Source organism: Varroa destructor, unplaced genomic scaffold (assembly GCF_002443255.2).
Source record: "Varroa destructor unplaced genomic scaffold, Vdes_3.0 BEIS01000001.1, whole genome shotgun sequence".
In the NCBI taxonomy this organism is placed as follows: domain Eukaryota; kingdom Metazoa; phylum Arthropoda; class Arachnida; order Mesostigmata; family Varroidae; genus Varroa; species Varroa destructor.
In genome coordinates this window covers 7030707-7046801 of record NW_019211454.1, presented here as the reverse complement: position 1 = coordinate 7046801, position 16095 = coordinate 7030707, and the positions used below count along the sequence as shown (strand labels likewise).

Here is a 16095-nt window from a genome sequence, read left to right as displayed (position 1 = left end):
TCGTTAATTTAGCATCACTATTCTAATGAGAACAACTCGCAATAAGCCATAAGAGGCATTTTAATAAGAAAGCTAAGAGGTATGGCTATTTTAGAAGCAAGCACACATTCATTTTGCAGTCTACTCTAAACACAATACCAGACTTGACAAACTCTTGAAACTGATAGTGTTGATTCTATCTAGCATAGCCAACAAATACACATTCACTTAGACGTAGTTCATGTTTACCCGTTCTTATCTTCAGTCACGAGGGGGCGGCGGGAGCTGAAGGGGTGAAACTGACTGGACCACTATGCATATAGTTTATGATTTTGTGAGTTACATTTCATTTGCTTTCAGTAGTACCCCTAAACTCACTAGGTCATCATCGTTCTCTATATTGCGTATCTTTATTACGTCATGATTAAACATTGAGGACGCCGTTACCATGGTCATATGAACGGCTGGCACATAAAGAAGGGTCAGACACACTAATTAGATCAGTCTAGTAAGCGGTGTCCAAGGCTAAGAGTCACAAAACGAGCAAGAAACAAAAAGAAAAACCTCAAGCACGACAAGAAGGTAGTGTTCTTCACGCTGCACATACCCATACCGAAAACCCGCAGAATATCAGACTCGGTCACGCCTTCATATCACCGCTCGGGCGATGACCGTGCGTAATGAACCTGTGTATGCATTTTTCGATCCTCTAGGCAGTCTGTTCAAGACTAAGATTTAGTCTAAAATTTAGACTAAATCTATCACAGTTTTCGAACGTTTCGGTCGCCTTCCGACCTTAGACTCAGGGATTGATATCGGTTGGTCGCGCTGCTCCAACCATCGCCGCCACCGCCGCGTTTGCGAAAAACTTGAGAGACCACCAAAAAGCACGGTCAGTCAGTCCGAGCTGTGCACAACCTCATGCTGGCCGAAATTGGCATCAGTCTGTTCTCTCTCTGTGGCTTGCGTTGCCTTGCCCTCGCCGTATGACAGCTAAGCAAAACGGAGGTTTTGCTCCTCTGCCCTCTCTTGGTCATCAGACCCTTTCGGAACGGGGGAGGGCGTCCTCAATCTTTTGCCCCTTCCTGCATTTACGATGAAGTAAAGGCGTTTGCCGGGGACGAAATCAGCCGGTCTGACTGGCTGACTTGCTGGCTCCCCTACTGTGAACTTTGTGACAGCTATCTGAGAAGTTACCCCATACTTGCTGCCCGACAATGCCCCACCGTGTTAGAAGCCGTTGGGAGCTTCGTTGAGTGGCATGGCACACACCGCTTGCCTTTTCCTAGACCCTTTAATGGAGACCACCACCGATGTCGGATGTGCCAGAGAAGCGTAGTCGCCCACCTAGAAGAACAATCGCAGACACCATCGCCAAAGGTGTACAGAGCGGTCCCAAGCTTGGCAAGGCTGTAGGGCGTAGAACAACTGAGATGGGCTATTGTAAATGTCGCCGCCGTCGCGAGCGTGACGTCGACAAGAGCACGAGTACCTGATTCGGTTTATTCAACCCGACAGGCAGCTCGAAAGACATCAGATCCCTTCCACCTCAGATTTGCGCTCGCTCCCGCATCATTCTCCATTATGCTCATTGCCCTACTTGCTACCCTACGAGATCGGGGCAGCCCTGTGGAGCAAGCTTACAGACTAAACCTTCAGGGTTTTTCACTCAACCAACAAATTTACCAAGCAATGAAGCGTTCATCAAACCAATGGAGAAGTATGGAGCATGCATCTATGCCAGCACAGTCGCCGCCGCACAGAATCAACGACGCATAGTGATGTGGTGCATAGTTTCTATCAAGGCCGCCGCCATCGCTGCCGCTTTAACACGGCAACAGTGATAGAGGCGGATGAAGGCCATACCCATTTGGAATTTGAATGGGCTCAAAGCTGTCGGCAGGCAGGAGCCTACCCCGGCTCGAATTATTTGATGGCGAGACAGAGATGCCGGCCTGACGCCGCGACCTTTACCACCATCGGTGAGGAGCGAGCTGGTGGCTGACTAACGGGTGACCTCGACCGGGCATATCTACGCTAGGCACACCGTGCGGCGACCCGTGGCCTTCGACGTGGGCCTCTTTACGCACCTGCGAATAATATCGTCTCTCTAGGGCTAGGGCACGAGGGGTATCAGAACCAATAGCAGGGTCCGACCCTTTAATTTATACCATTCTTTCATCACCTATGCTTATCCGACACGCCTCGAACGTAAGTGCAAGAAAAGATAACCTAAAAAATAAGACGGCTGCTACGCGGATTGGTCCAGTTTCATCCTAGAAAGTTGGCTAGTGTTATCGACGTTACAGCTTGGCGATGGTCATAGCCGCCAGCGGCCGTAAAACAACTGCGCAATTCCTCAATGAGGAATAGATAGAGAGAGCACAAGAATTTCTGGCCCAATGGATACGGCAGTGCTTTTCATTGCAAACACTGCTAGACCTGCAACAAGCTTCGTAGAGTTTTAAAAGTATAGATGCTAAAGAGCTAATTTTTATTTCAACCAAGATTCTCCGCCGGCCTTGGCCAGTGCACCATCTATATAGATCGTAAAGGTAACGAGAAAATCGTCTGCTTCAATTGTTCAGTTAGAGAGCGTTTCAAAGTTTGTCCGTCTCGAAATTATCCTATTTGTTTTAAGCCTAATATAGACGACAATGCTGATCGTATCACGTAGCTCAGCTTCATCAAACCTAACATTTACTCCTGCCTCGGCTGTGGGCTTCATTGAGAAACGTGGAGGCGCCAAGTAGAACTAGTGGGGGGTTAGCGTACAATTTGAAAGAAGGCAACAACGAATTGCCAAACGAGACCCGACCAGTCATCCAGCAAGACCAATGAGCGCCAGTGCGCCGCTAAAATGGCTTGTGCAAAGCGTTAACGGAATTCGATAGAGTGACGGGATGGGGCTTAGCTAGAATTGCCGGCGACAACGCCAGCAGCAGCAGCGAGTCGGCGTTGGTCACCGAGCTTTCCGCTTTCGTTTCTGAAATTAAGGTCCGTGATTAGATGGACGCAAAGAGGGAGAGGGCCGCTCAGCCATGTTGGTGACGGAGGCAGCTTGCGCGCCTGATTAAAAGCTACTGGCGAAACTACTAGCGGACATTAGTCACGAATTTTTCGACAGCAAAAAGAAAAACCTGTAAAAAAAGGGCCCTTGACAACTCGATCCAATCTTCCATCCGGCAGCGATTCGTACTGTCGAAGGCAGCCACACAACGTAACGACCGATAAGTCATTTCCGCTTTACGGATACTTTAAGCATCCCCTGCGTAATCGCCATTGTCGTGACATCCATAGTTGACCAATGCGCCACCCGTCTGTCAATCACTCTTTGGAGCTAGCCGAACTGCAGGGGGTTGGTTTACCAGGGGGCTCTCGGTTTAGCAAAATTTAAAAAAATCTTTAAACTGCCGAGTGTTTGGACCACTAATTGGGCTGGATTAAAACACCAGATATGGAGTTCAGTAAGATGGCTCCTTTGAGATAAGCCATCGGAGCCTTCGAAGCTTGCGTGCCACGAGTGTCCGTCCTTGTGGCATTGCTGACGCCGATGCCGATGCCGATGCGAACATCAGCGACGCCATTGCAGTGACTGGTCCGGCGGCCAAACGAAACGAATACGTCGACTTCAATCGTGCGAGCATAGAGAGAAAATGGATGGTCAGCGGGGCAGTCCAATAATGAACGTACGAAACGTCGCAGGTCTGCCTAGAACATCCATACACAGTGGCGGGCTGTTGGCTTACGTTCATTCGAAAATTGGAACAACGGCAAAAAAGCCAAACTAGGAAATTCTCGAGCCTCTGATGTGCGCCAAGCCTTTTCAGAGAGGCACGTCATCAGCTTTTTGCATGATTCTTTGTAAGAATAATCCTTTTATTAAAGCAAAAGCGTTCTGCTGTTTTAAAAGAGCTTTAAAGTGACGGGTAGTCTTATGCTTTTTCTCAGATGTGCTCCACAATTCGCAGTTACGCGTTTGATATGGGTTATAATCCCACAGTGGGCAGCCGACAGATGCTTCCAATAAGATTAGTTGATGAAACTATTAGCTAATTAAGGTTTGTTCTATTAGGCTACAGTTCTCTGCAGGAGGTGGCTGTTGCCCGTTTGTGGGACAAATAGAGCCGATTGGCCGGACAAGCATTGCCAACAGCCATGACCTGCCGTTGCACAAACGAGAGCGGGCTTGCCCTCCTTGCATAGGAAAGATGTGCATAGGCATACATTCACACACGCATACGCTGAGCATATGGACTCTGATAGTTTGAGCAAGTGTATGATCCCTGCCTGTAGCAGGGGTGGGTGGTGGTAGATTGGGGGTAACAATCGGACTAGTCACGCCACGTAACAACCTCTACGGCCAGTGGGGGACTGCACTTATCCTCCTCGTAGCAAAACCGAACAGTTTGGTTCCACGTCGCTGCTTGGCGGATTGACCGGTCCATCACAGCCGACGGTAAATAGACACACCAGGGACTGAAGTGTGTACCGTGGTATTGGAGACTCCGCAGGCCAGCTCATAAGATCGGTAGAGAAACAAACGTTATTGATCCTGTCACCTGCTGTTATTATTTGCCCCGTTTGGCGAATAGCGTCACCAAACAATTTGCCCTGGTGCTGCTGCCTGTTTGCTATCTCCCTGCTAATGAGAGACAGGGATCGGTTGACAGAACAGACTGCCGCTTTCCCGCGCCGCTCGCTCTCTTGCAAGTGCGTGGTACCAGTGGGGGCGGTGGCAAGACCAAATCGACCTGGTAAGCCTGCGAATAGCCGCTGCTGGTCGCTGTATAAGACACGGACGTCTTATACAGCGACCAGCAGCAATACCTGAACGCCTAGCAAGTGGCATGTTCAGCTTCAATCGCCTTCCTCAGATGAATCCCGACGTGACTCTTCGTGCCGCTGCTGCTATTGTTACTTGCTGTGCCTTGCTGTATCTAGCAAAACAACTAAGAAAGACAAGTTGTGGTAAAGGGTAACACCACACTCCTGTTAGCAGCGCACGCCAGTTGGTACCTGTAACAACTTCCTTAAACTGTGTAAGCGTGCAGCCGAAGAGCAGGAGATGGCAAACTTGCGGCCGCCTTCCACCCCTTCTCCTGTTCGGCTGAGGCCGCAGAGGACTTGAGTCAAGGAATGGACTTCCGCAATTGTAGTCGTAGCAGTTATAATGGGAGCAAGAGGACAGCGAAATTTCGGTGTCGCACTAGGTACGTATGGTAGATCCCTCCCGATAATCAGAAAATAAACAGTCGAAAATTTCCCACAACAGGTTGTTGTCGGATTATAAGCAATTAATATAAGTGTTAGCGTATCGTTTTTTGGTTTTTCAAAGCTAAAAACGAAAGGTGGCATATCAGACAGTTAGACATATTAATACCGTGTAAAACTCACTGTAGTGCCTAGACTCTGCACAACAAACTCACCATAGTTTGCATAGATATATATATAATTTAGTCAAATATACAAACGTCTCCGGAAACCACTAGCGAATCGAGACTATGTCTGGTAGCGGTTGTAAATACCTATGCATTTAAGACGATCGTAGCGCAGCAGCTAGTTCATCGGGCATCGACTACGGGTTCGCTTTTCGTTGTGTCACATAATAGGTCGAAGGCTAAGTGCCAGATGCAGACCAACACGATAGACATTTCCATCTCTTTTCTTGATTTTCGAATTAGGCCATTTGCCCGTTTCATTCACCCATTCACTCGATAAATCTTTCTACTGCAGCCCTTCATTTCTATAGCTGATCCTCCTATAAATCTTGTGTTTTTTTTGTCGTGCCCTTAACCATTTTCTTTCGCTCGTTCTCTTGGCTTGCAGCTTAAAGTTGGAAACCTTCAGTCTGAAGCTCGCTCGTTGTCGCTAGTTGTCGTATCTGCGCCCTAAGCCTAGGGCAAATGGTCGGCGGCCGCGACGCTGCCACCACGAAACATACGACTTGAATTGTGACGGCACTTCTCATTGTGGCGCTTACCTCCTTCCCTTAATCGAACCCCTCCAACACCCCGAAATTTGCGACGAAGAACTAAGTATTCAAAAACCGCTCCGTTAAGAACGTAGTTTAGCTAAGCAGAATTAATTTGCTTGAGCCAGCATTTCCCTGGTGGGAGCTTAACTTGCATTTCTTTGGGCACCCTAACAGAAAAAGAGACGGAAGATACCATCAAGAGCCGGCTGCATGCGCGTCACTCAATCCTCGATCTTTTAAGGAAGAACCTTAACGAGTCTTAAGACACGCGCCCCTACGAACGAACCAACGTTATGATAACGACGATCATCGGGGCCAGCACTGGGAAGGAAGTGCGCTGAGACAAGGAGAAAATAATGACGACGACGACGAGGAAGGTGTTTCCACCCCACCAGGGCCAGACTAGGCTACCTAAGAAACCGGGGCTACAAGTTGCGAGCCTCAGCGCCTACTCAACTATGATTCGCACTGTGTCACTTTGAGCGCCGTCACTGAAGTAAAGAGAGCCAACGGGATGGCTGCAGCAATAGCAGCAGCGACAACAGCAAACCAACCGCTAAATGAACGAATTAGTAGCAGTCAGGCGGCAGTTAGAGGGCGAACAGTCGGGCAAGCAAGCCAGCTGCCCCCGGCAGCGTCCCGCTACCCAGCCAATCAATCGACCGAATATAAGTGACCCTAACGATCTTTCCTCACCCAAAAGATTCGGCTCGCCATAGGACCCTTTGTCCACTTCGCCATGCCACCCTTTTTCTTCTTGGTCGACCGGCAGCAGGAACAGCAACGGGCAATGGGAGAGCACGAAACGGTGCTGGGCAGGATACCTAGAATGCTGGATCGAGTAGCAATGGCTGTGACAGCACTACATCCAATTACATTGTATAAAAATTGGCAAAATATAAGCAATTAGCAGAATTAAGGATAATGTATGTAAATGGTGTATATCAAGCTCCCGGGTCTCGTAGTTGGTACGTCGTGCGGTTCTGCGTGGTTCGAGGCCATGTGCGAGACCTTATCCAGTGTACATTCGCCTGGTATCCAATATGAGAGACCATGCCAGAGTGACGAGAGGAGTACAATAAAAAAAAATACGACAGCAGCGAAATCGCAAGCACTAATAGCTTCAACTGAGGCAATGTTCTACAAACGTTTTACAATGGACGCTCCAAACAAAAGTAACACTCATTCATAGAACCGACCTAGCGCCGACTAGCTAGTAACGTCCAGAGCCGCTGTGTTCTAGAAATAGGCAAGGAAGACTTTAACAATATACTGCTTCAAAGACAATAATCAAGAACTATCATCGATGACCACGACGCACACCGACACATAGGCATAAGGTATTCGTCAGAACTCTGGCTATGACGCACACGAGGCAAATGATGCGCGCTGCTCAGATACAGGTCCGTAAAACATCGGAGCTGCTTCTCTAAGCTTCCCTGGTTGTGGTGCGGCGGTGCGACGTAACCCAGTGACAGCCCGCAGTCTGCCATGCGACAGTGTCATCGACATACGAGACAGACAAGCTGGCATAGTCACACGCTAGGCTACTTTATTTGAGCGATGTTTGGCCTGAGGAGAGAATAGATGGACTACAGCACAGGCAACAGGGCATTAGGGACATCAAACTGGAGACGATAAGGGCTCCGCCTATATTAGAACCTTGTTTTTCAAAAAATGAATTCTTCAGCCTGTCATTGCTCCATTCCATGGGGAACTAACCAGGTTCTAATGGTTCCAAACTTACTACTACTACTGCAGTTTCCGATCTGAATAAAGCGCTGTATAACTTAAAATAAAAATAAAATTAAAGATAAAAATTACCCCTACAATTTTATTCGGAAGACGCCGAAGCTCCGTTAAAATCTAGTGGCGCTTTAAGCAAGCTTGCATGCAGATGTTTTCCTTTTTTTTTCATTTTGAAACGGACTAAAAAGTTACATTAAAGGTACAATTTTTAATACATTTTGATAGCTTGCCAAACATCCTGTATATACATATATTCATACATATCCACGATAGACGCATGTACATAATTATTTCGAAGCAATGTATGTATTTAAGGATTATGCATTTTTCGAAATAATTTTCAATAACGAAAAGTCACATGGCGAGCATTTTTCAACGTCTGTGTTTTGTCGTATATTCTTTGATATGTGTTGGCTTGCCAGTTCGTTAGCCAATTCGGTAGGTATATACTCCGCCAGCATTAAGAGCAGTGGTAACAATTAAGACGCAATAAATATGCAAATCAACATTTAGACATAGCTACTTCTCATTCTAGCCCAACTCGATTGTATGCGCTTGTTGACTGTGCTGCTGCTGCTGCTGTTGTTGTTGCTGTTGTTGCTGTGGAGAACGCAGCAGCAATCTCTCAGCAATACAAATCTCGCAGCTGCAAGCGTCTGCTCGCGTCAACTGTGCCGCTCCAAACCAGCCGACAAGTCCCTACGCAGACAAAATTAGGGGATCGATAGAGCCCAAGAGCTGACACTTGCACTGCGTGCTTCATCTCCGCGCGATCTGCCTTCGGGATGGACTATAAAACTGGCTACGATGGGGGGGCAGCTGAAACAGTGACCGTTACTTGAATAATGTGCAGAGAAAACCAGAGAAGTAATCTCTATTATAATTTATATTTTAGTGTTTATTCAGCGCAGGCCTGACAGGCTTCTAATAGGCGGTATCAGCAATTCTCACCATAATCAGAGACGTTTAACTAGCCATCAACCATTTTCCGACCAACGTGAACAGCTAAAGCTTATCTACCGCTTTAGCGTCATCGGTTCCACAACGCCAGCTTAGCCTCATCCATTGACAGGGTCTTCGTAGCTCAAGTCGACCAGAAACTCGGATCGTGGGACCTTTCTCGTCTAGAGTGCTGTGTCAAGAGACGACATTCGTACACCAGTAGAATACAAAGCACAAAATTAGAAGACGGTCAACACGTGTTTTTTCCACCTAAACTTTCTTAAGAACGTTGTTGTCCTCGTGCTTCTTGTTTTGTTCCTGCCTCCTGAAATTTCCGCTATTCCACGATGCTATTATCTAGCCTATCTCATGCCTGTCTTTCTCAAACGTCCCTATTCATTCTTCATCTTTTTTATTCTTATGTCGGATGCGTGGCCGCCTTTGGGTGGTGCCGGCCGGAGACTTATGCTTGCGACACCTTCTTCGCGTTTAACACTATTTGCCAGTTTGTAGAAAAGAGCAGGGGAAACGCTGCCAATGTTCCATCCCTACGCTCCTGTATCAGTCTCTCTACTCCACTCTAGGTAGTCCCAGCTTACAAAGTCTCCCTCTCAGATCAGAGATACTACCCAGCACGTGTTTACGGCGGACAAGCCTGTGGCGGACTTGGTGTTGGCATGCGTTTGAGTGCAAGGCAGCAGGAAAACGGAAAGACTACCTTTCTGTGACAAAGAGGAACTAACCTCCAGCTACTAGCACAAACTAATGCTTCTGCCACGTCCGCCAAAGCATAGAATGCAGCTGGAGAGAGACCGTGGACAGTGAGGCGAACCTGCTGAAAGCCAGGAAGCCGAAGGAAGCTAGCAGAGCCCAATCGAAATCTCAAAAGCGGCGGTAGCAAGATACGGGCCTGATCCTAAACAATCTTCTTGACCCTTCGCTACCACACATATTCCCCGCAATGGCAGGAATCGTCCGCCAGATCTTTGTAATCCCTCGCGGATTCTGGCCATACAAAGCTAAAAAAAGCTTTAGCTGTACGGACTGCAGGGGACCATAAAATGGGACAGAAGGCACTTCTAAGAGGACCAGTGAGTGAGGCCGATTCGATGGGAACGACTACCACGCTCGCTCGGATCGACCGACTAGACACAGACGATTTCCCTAACTGACAGAGCAGAGAAACTACGTCGAGGGGTGGGAGGGGAAGCAAAGGGGTTCAGAAGACGACTCGGAGGTGGAAATCGGCGTGGGCGAGGGTAGCGCAGAGAGCATTGGGGAGGATCTTCGGATATGGAGGCAGCGGCAGCAAGCCAGGCTAACACGGCAGAGGAATCCGATCGATGTGACATCTGGGGTTCAGCAAACGTGTCAAACACTTATTTCAGTTAGGGCTAACGACAGTTTATCTTGGTCTGCAGAGACGGTCCTTCTGTGGTAGTTTGCCTGAGGAGCTGCCTTTTCCATGGGTACAACCGGTTCCCTTTTCTCCTCCTGTTTTACTTATCTTCCTTCTTTCCCGTTTTGCGGTCGCTAGCGGAACAAATGAGCATTTGGTGAGCTCCTTGGCGTTTGGCAGGGAAATCGCGTGAAGGCAAGTAGTGAAGCCGGTCGGTGACTGAGCTTCCTGAGAGACTCGTATCCTACTATGCTTATGCCTCTCTCATACGACTTTCCCTGTTTAGATTCTTCGGTCTTTCTTTTTTTTGGTTTTGTGGTCCTATTGCTACGCACCGGCGCAACGCAGGCTGCGGCCGTTTCTCGATAACCACAGTGATATATGCGCACCTATGGGAATGGGAGTAGGTGGATGGTTGAGCAGAGTATTGTGATTGACGAATACCAATTGTTTTTAAATACAAAGTTGAAACGACGATGATGAAAAAGGCCACCACGGCCCAAGTTATACAGATTAGATGCTTGAAAACTATGCGTGAATAGAGGTACGAATAGGAAGGCGAAAAAAAGGACTCTAAAGTAAGAGCAAACGATAAAAAAAAGTGCAATAAAATAAAGGCTGATTGTGGCATTGTCGAAGCCAACGTAACGCCGTTTCTGACTAATGACGCTTTTCCTACGAGGCAGTAGGGTTGCGGCGGCAGTAGTAGTGCTGAAAATGAAGATGGTTGCAACCATCACTGGAGCAGTGGGGACGACGGCTCCCGAATGGAGGAGCAAAAGACAGCTGCACGGGGTGTAAAGCGCTTACGCTGTCACTAAAACCAGCAGCAATAGAAGTTAATACAACTACTTCTTGTGGATCCCCTAGGGTGTTTTCCTGGCTAAAATACGGCGCCCTGCTACACAAATGTGTCACGGCTACATACTATTGCAGGAAATCCTTTCTTTGCGTAGGTTATAGTGAAAGGATTTGAGCGACGCCAAACCGAAGGCGAGGAGAAATAAGGCCGGACGCACTTATTCATCAGGATCTACCCAGTCAGACATCGTTGATAGTAGCTGACTCTGTTGTGGTAGACAGCTAAGGCCAGAAACAGAATCGACTAGACTCCTTTATCATTGATAATTGAGTTGCACTATTCAAGGCAGAGCAGGTTACGTTAGTGAAGGCTAACCGAGGAGGAATACTGACCTGCACAAGCTTCAATTTGGTTCTACGCCGGCAGTACAGAGTGAAAGCGGACGCCTCAAGGCAGGAGAAGAATCTCGGTTCGACACCAGAGGAAAGGTATCGAATCTTCCCGTACTCTTATTGATTTGCATAATGCGCTGCGACTATCTGGATATTGGTGCGTGACCTTCCGCACCACGATACCATAAAACGAAGACTATACGAGATTGAATTTTACAAGAGTCATCAATAATTAGTAGTTCAACAGTAATTGACCCAAAGCTTGTTACACTAAAATCTTCTATCTAACGAATTCAGTGGCTAAATATTTACGTTGTACACAAACATGTTTAAAAGAAAACCCGTTCCTTTTGTTATTTAATGACCTAGTCAGTTTCTGTAGTACATTATAGTTGATTGTTCATGATGTTGCACTGGTCGGTCGTTGAAAGCAGTTGTCGCAAGCTTTATCTGTTTGTATGTATATATTCTTTTGTATTGGTCCCATTTAACGTGTCGTTGGATCAGCCAACGCCAGTGATTAGGCCAGAGCTGTCAAGTACCGGTTTGCGCTTCTTATTTTTCCTTTAAAAGACAAAGCTCAATCAAAGAAAGCGGATAGGCTATACTGAATATACCAGCCGTGCATTAGAGTTAAGACCGGTACAAATCAATACTGCCGCTTCTGCCTGCATCTATGAATAAACAAAGCGTCTTCCTACCGCTGTAATTAGTATTGCCTTCGTTAGCGTCGTGTGCACGCATACGTATGTCGCACACGCACATCTTAGAGAGTGGATAAGTGTGTGCTGTAAATGAGAACATCGCGTGTTCTGAACAAACGGGTGATAGCTTAAATAAAATATCAGACCTGGCTTTTGCGTCTCCCCTAGCCTAAACTGTGGAATCTCTGAGCTATCAGCCACGTCGTCCATGGCAGGACCGATTGATCCTGCAACCACCCTAATTTAGCTCAGCCTAGCATTGTACCAGCAGCCAGGGCTGTGAACAGCCCTACACGACGAAGACATCGTCCGCGGCTACTACCAGCAGTTAAAGCCGGCAACGATTGTTCGCTTTTGCCTCTTAGATTGCATTGTACACTCTAACAATGATGATGACAAAATTGCGATGATAGTGTGCAGGTACGTCGGCGAACCGGCACCGAGGCTATTCAAATTCGGCTGGTCCTCTACACCAAGCTACCGACGTTGTATACACATATGGAAATGTCTGTACATATATACACGATGCACATGGCCAGAACTCGGCCATATTCAGGAGGGGGAGGGGGGGGGGGGCGGACTTCTTTGAAAATTTCAAAGAAGTCCGCCCGCATGTTTGTCAGTGCCGTAGGTCAAGATTTCTAGACGCGGCCGGCGACAACATTTTTTAGTCGCTGTAGAAGCAGTCGTAGCATCGCGGCCGACTCAACTTCATTTCCGCATCGGGCTGGTTTTGCAATGCCGCCCAGCTCAAACCCATGCCGGCTGTTCACAAACCAGCAATGCCTGGCTAATCCAGTCCAACTCGAAACAGCAAAACACCCTTTGGCCTCCCCGCATATATATTCTTGAGTTACTCATAGCTATCTCAATCGCTTTTTCTCGTTCAAAACAAACTTTTGCCCGTGCCTTTACTATTACCCTGCTTCTCACCTGTGCGGTATCTGTCGCACTTGATCTCTGGTCTTGCTTCATCCTCTAACTAGACGGATCGCAGTAGAAACCAACGTATCCGGAACACGCGCCTACAACTGATAGGTGATTATTCCTTGTCCTATTCTTTTTTCGTCTGTCGAAATGCACGGAAGCGTATTGATACTGTCTTATAATTCACAAACTATGCTTTCCGTGAAGTTAAAGCGTTCATTTATACGTGTGCCAGCCAGCCATACATTTAGAGCACTGGCGTACACTACGGCTCTTAGTGGGATTCCCGGGGCGGATATCAAAAGGAAGGGAAACAATAGAGAGCTAGGAAAGACCGCTACATGAATTTGTATTCAGAAGAAACTCAGATATGAGTTCACATCGACGTATAGCTGGTGCTCGAAGGTAGCGGCAATCGCCTAGTGCTAACATCGCAGTATCACGCGGAGATACTGGTAGGAGACGAAATCTTATATATACGTAAGTTCGATTCTGCTGTCTCCATGCTTGGCGTTAAGAACGAGCGCGTCAACACATCTATAATTTAATACATAATAGTAACAGTATGAGTTTGTTGCTGGTATTGTTTTGCAGTGAAGTAGATTGACTGCTAAATATTTCGGCGCAGTACGGCACCATGTCCTTGGCATTAGCGGACAAATGTACTGACGGCAATGTCGAATTCTATAGACGCCTTATCAGCCAGAACCGAAGTGAGCATTGGCACCTTTGTATTCCTTTGAGGTATTTGTTTCATTCAGCTCGCACGCATTTGCTTTGCTATGTAGAGTAAGCAAGCTGCCAATATGCCTATAGGCTTTCTTATTGCTACACAATCTGTCAACGGTTGACTTTGGTTTCCGTGTCGCAAGCCCTGCTGATACTACTCCCGCTATTCCAACAAAGAAACATTATACATTTGATATACAATAAATCCGAGAACCAATTAAAGGTGGAATATTTTTAGACACTAAGTTGCTCGGCTCATTGTTAGTCGGTATGGCCTCTGCGACTTTGGTCGGCGGCGACGGCAGCAGCAGCGGACTCACTGAGCTAGGGGCCAGATAGCTAGAATAAGTTTTATATTGCAATAGTGCGGGATATTAGAAGCTATCTTCTCATATTGTAGACCAAGCCTCATCGACACTAGATGCCATCCAGAAGCCAACGAAAAAGAGCAAAGGAGGGGTTAACTCAATGAACGTTGGGAAATCCATTGGCAGTGTAGGTTGTTGGAGACCTCGAATGGATGCGCCGCCTCCGTGGCCAACAGCAGACGATGTCAAAGTCGACGAAGTAACGGAATTAGTTTCTGTGAAAAGCTTCCTTTCTCTATTTGTCTTATCTCTTTCTGTCTGTGTTGTTCCTTATCGATCATTATCACCTTTCTCCTCCTTCGCTTCCTCTCTTGGATGAAAAGCGACATGACGTGTGTGTTTGCCACCCAGCCAGCTATCAGATAAATAATGCGTAGATGGGCTAAACAGCCATCGAACGTCACTGGCAGCAGCGGCAGAAGTCTCGACGTCGACCGCCAGCACCATCTCGTCGCCGGTGCTGCTGCAATAACGTAACAGCAGCGGCAGCAATATCAGCCAGTCTTTGTTCAATTTTTTTGAATTGGCTGGCTTGATCTGGGTTGCCCGGGTGAGCGTCCGTGACCACTAGACTGCTAACGACAACTACGACTTGCGGCCGCAGCTGCAGGAAAACCCGTATCCGCTCAGTCGCTAGCCATTCCCCAGCTGCTTTTTTTCGCTCGTGTCGTTCGATCCATCGCCGATGTTTCTTTCTATCGCTAACGCTACTGTTCGTAGTAGTAGTGGTAGTAGTTGTAGTTGTCCTTGCTTTCTCCCTCTCGTCGTTCTCTTTTCGTTTATTTCTCCGGCGTCGCCGACCTGATTTCGAGCAAATTCCAAGCAGGTTTCTCTTCCGACCGGTCGGATAAGAGAGATGGCCTTTTCTTCTGAGTGAAGCCTGGATGAAGGGCCTTCCTCTTCTTGTTGCATGGCGCGCCGCTTCTTCACGCTTCTTCAAAGAAGCATACGGTGCAGCAGCACTAACAGTAACAAACAATAACAGCCAATGGAAAAGCTACAGGCTTCCAGAACGTAGACGAGGATATAGACAACTTACTCTTTTATGGTGACTATACGACGATACTCTGCTACTGCTGTTGGCTAAGAATGCCGGCAACTGAGGATACCGAACGACACGGAAGAGGTAGATATACTCTGCGGATTTCTGCAGTGGTAGCCTGAACTTTGACATGTTACTTTAGTTCAGCGTCCAACACCACTGCAAGTGTGCGCATGCTTCTGCGTGCTCCACCCGCTCTAAGACTACGGCGGCAGAAACTTGATGATTCGGCGAGTGCTCCACATTTATGAAGTACACAAGTACTGAGGCACATCCACATCTAAATATATATGCAGGTTCATACAGACACGCACATATGTGTGCGCGTAGCGGGAATATAGACCAAACACCGCACAAATTCGTGGGAAGAATAGAACGACGGGCGCTGCCGTTACAGCGGATCAGCCCTGGCACCTACCAGACTATCGGCAACGACACAGATCCAAAACAGACAAAAGAGACGCACACTAAACACGACGCAAACACAGACAAATCCAGCCACTGGACGAAGCGTTTTTTTCTAAACAAGAGCAAAGGCAAAAGGACCAAACAAGAAGCGCAAGAACGAGGGAGCTTGTCTGCGCCAATGAGCTGACGCCTGGAGGACGCCCAAGAGGAGGGGTGAACTCGGCTGCTTATCGAACATCGGGAAAACGAGCAGGAGGAAGAAACGCCAACTGAAGCTGGTAGAGAAAAGTGGCGGATACCGAAATTGATGGACCGAATAGACACATGGCTTGCTGCCGTACCGCCACTATCGTTGTCGCCGTGGCTGACGCAGCAGTGCTCTAGGCAGCAGGAAAAAAGGAAGACCAAATGACTGCGGTGGCGAAAGCTGGGTCGAAACGATGACCAAATTTAGGAGAGACATGCAGCCGAGATAGAGGGTTGCAGAAGCGACACTTCCCATAATGTCAGAGATTGTTAGAGTAGGGCGTGCTATAGTGAATAACTTGTTCTCTTTGTAGAAGGCTGCATATGAGTGTTGCTTGGGAGCATGAAGCAGAAATCGAGTAGAAAGGGTTCGATAGCGTGGGCGAACGCCAAACGTAAAGACACGTCAAATATCTAGAAGCTACGTCCAC

General features: G+C 47.6%; 1 protein-coding gene and 1 long non-coding RNA gene across 11 annotated transcripts in view; one reads left to right on the top strand and one right to left on the bottom strand.

The window, feature by feature from the left end:
* The window catches only part of LOC147758188 (uncharacterized), a 35101-nt gene extending 26884 nt beyond the window's left edge, over window positions 1-8217 (top strand). Inside the window, exons 2-3 of the long non-coding RNA XR_015329987.1 lie at window positions 4857-5192; window positions 5809-8217. This is a non-coding gene — a long non-coding RNA (uncharacterized LOC147758188). The remainder of the gene's footprint in view (window positions 1-4856; window positions 5193-5808) is intronic.
* Window positions 1-16095, bottom strand: part of LOC111255482 (band 7 protein AGAP004871-like) — a 376186-nt gene that overhangs the window by 329129 nt on the left and 30962 nt on the right. The gene's annotated exons all lie outside the window — the stretch shown is intronic.